This window comes from Ascidia mentula (genome assembly GCF_947561715.1).
Source record: "Ascidia mentula chromosome 2 unlocalized genomic scaffold, kaAscMent1.1 SUPER_2_unloc_25, whole genome shotgun sequence".
NCBI lineage: Eukaryota > Metazoa > Chordata > Ascidiacea > Phlebobranchia > Ascidiidae > Ascidia > Ascidia mentula.
Genome location: NW_028113671.1, coordinates 7,501 through 10,000, shown reverse-complemented (window position 1 = coordinate 10,000; position 2,500 = coordinate 7,501). Strand labels below are relative to the sequence as shown.

General features: G+C 59.8%; 3 non-coding genes across 3 annotated transcripts in view; all 3 read left to right on the top strand.

The window, feature by feature from the left end:
• Positions 1-1,162, top strand: part of LOC145915826 (small subunit ribosomal RNA) — a 1,824-nt gene extending 662 nt beyond the window's left edge. The window contains exon 1 of the ribosomal RNA XR_014404142.1: positions 1-1,162. This exon is cut by the window's left edge and continues 662 nt beyond it. This is a non-coding gene — a ribosomal RNA (small subunit ribosomal RNA).
• A 260-nt stretch (positions 1,163-1,422) lies between these two features.
• LOC145915831 (5.8S ribosomal RNA) lies at positions 1,423-1,576 on the top strand. The gene has a single exon (XR_014404147.1). It is a non-coding gene; the product is annotated as a 5.8S ribosomal RNA (ribosomal RNA).
• A 244-nt stretch (positions 1,577-1,820) lies between these two features.
• LOC145915835 (large subunit ribosomal RNA) overlaps positions 1,821-2,500 on the top strand; it is a 3,688-nt gene continuing 3,008 nt past the window's right edge. The window contains exon 1 of the ribosomal RNA XR_014404150.1: positions 1,821-2,500. This exon is cut by the window's right edge and continues 3,008 nt beyond it. This is a non-coding gene — a ribosomal RNA (large subunit ribosomal RNA).

Below are 2,500 nucleotides of genomic sequence, written 5' to 3'. Positions count from 1 at the left end.
AGGCGGCCGGTCCGTCGCAAGGCGTGCACTGGCCGCACCTGGCCCTCTCCCCCGGCGCTCCGCCGGTGCCCTTGACTGAGTGTCGGCGGCGGCCGGGACGTTTACTTTGAAAAAATTAGAGTGTTCAAAGCAGGCGCTTCGCCTGAATAATGGTGCATGGAATAATGGAATAGGACCTCGGTTCTATTTTGTTGGTTTTCGGAGCGCGAGGTAATGATTAAGAGGGACGGACGGGGGCATTCGTACTGTGCCGTTAGAGGTGAAATTCTTGGATCGGCGCAAGACGAACGACTGCGAAAGCATTTGCCAAGAATGTTTTCTTTAATCAAGAGCGAAAGTCAGAGGTTCGAAGACGATCAGATACCGTCCTAGTTCTGACTATAAACGATGCCAACCAGCGATCGGGGGGCGTTACTTTGACGACCCCTCCGGCAGCTTGCGGGAAACCAAAGTCTTTGGGTTCCGGGGGAAGTATGGTTGCAAAGCTGAAACTTAAAGGAATTGACGGAAGGGCACCACCAGGCGTGGAGCCTGCGGCTTAATTTGACTCAACACGGGGAATCTCACCCGGCCCGGACACAGTGAGGATTGACAGATTGAGAGCTCTTTCTTGATTCTGTGGGTGGTGGTGCATGGCCGTTCTTAGTTGGTGGAGCGATTTGTCTGGTTAATTCCGATAACGAACGAGACTCTGGCTTGCTAACTAGTTACGCGACCCTATCGGTCGGCGTTGAACTTCTTAGAGGGACTAGTGGCGCTTAGCCACACGAGATTGAGCAATAACAGGTCTGTGATGCCCTTAGATGTTCGGGGCCGCACGCGCGCTACACTGACCGGATCAGCGTGTCGCCGCCTAGGCCGGAAGGTCCGGGTAACCCGCTGAACCCCGGTCGTGCTAGGGATAGGGAATTGCAATTGTTTCCCTTGAACGAGGAATGCCCAGTAAGCGCGAGTCATCAGCTCGCGTTGATTACGTCCCTGCCCTTTGTACACACCGCCCGTCGCTACTACCGATTGAATGGTTTAGTGAGGTCCTCCGATTGGACCTGGCGCGTTCGGCAACGGCCGCGCCGGCGTCCGAGAAGACGATCTAACTTGATCATTTAGAGGAAGTAAAAGTCGTAACAAGGTTTCCGTAGGTGAACCTGCGGAAGGATCATTACCGGCCGATCGCCGATCGAGTGGTCGTGCGTTCGACAGGTGGAGAAGGCTCCGTATCTTGGCGGCCGCGCACGCCCTTCGTCGCTGTTGAGGCGCACGCGATTGCACTTCGGTCACCCTGTTTCGTTCTGCGCCGAGTGCCGTGGCCATGTGCCAGGCTGGCTTCATGCGTCGCCTACGGCTGGCGACCGCTCGGCCACCGCTTTTTTCGACTGTGCAATCCGGCTGGGTCGCGCTTGTCCAACTGACGAAGTCACGGAGGGCTCTTGGCGGTGGATCACTCGGCTCGCGAGTCGATGAAGGACGCAGCTAGCTGCGTGAATTAATGTGAATTGCAGGACACATTGAGCATCGACGTTCTGAACGCAAATTGCGGCACCGGGTCAATCCCGGCGCCACGCCCGCCTCAGGGTCGCGTTGTAACGTTCCCGCGCGGCGACGCGTCGGGCCGGTGCGGTGTCGGCCGTTGCCACGGTCGTCCCGCCCAGGACAGCACGAACGCAGTGTCAGCGCGCGAAACCGAACGCGGCGTGCGTCTCGTTACGAGTCGGCCTCGAAGAGGATCCCGGCCCGGAGCAGCACGGCTCGCGTTCGGGCGCGGCGCTCGCACGAGCTTCGGTGGCGCGCGCGTGTCTCTCGCAAACGAGGCACTGGATTATCGGCCTGAGGTCGGACGAGGCTACCCGCTGAATTTAAGCATATTACTAAGCGGAGGAAAAGAAACTAACGAGGATTCCCCCAGTAACGGCGAGTGAAGTGGGAAGTGCCCATCGCCGAATCCGCGCGCCTCTGCGGCGCGTGGAATTGTGGCGTAAGGAATTCGCTGCGCGTACGTCGTTCGCCGCCCGCGTCCTTCTGATCGAGGCCTCGTCCCGGTGCGGGTGTCAGGCCCATGGTGGCGGCGAGGGCGCGCGCTCTGCGTCTTCCCAGAGTCGGGTTGTTTGGGAATGCAGCCCAAAGCGGGTGGTAAACTCCATCTAAGGCTAAATACTGTCGCGAGACCGATAGCGAACAAGTACCGTGAGGGAAAGTTGAAAAGCACTTTGAAGAGAGAGTTAAAGAGTACGTGAAACCGTCGAGAGGCAAACGGGAGGGCCTGTCGAGTCGCGCGACGCTTTCAGCTGAAGCCGAGCGGAGCGTGTGTGGGCGTGCGGAGCCTTGCGGCCCGTCGTTCGCGCTGTCCTCCGAGCAGCTCCAGCGCACTAGCGCCGTGCGAAGGCCGCGACCGTCTGGGAGGCGGCGAGAAGGCCGCGCGCAAGGTAGCCCGCCCCCGGGTGGGTGTTATAGGCGCGCGGACACGTCGGCCCGTCGCCCGGGCGAGGAGGGATCGCCGCGTCTG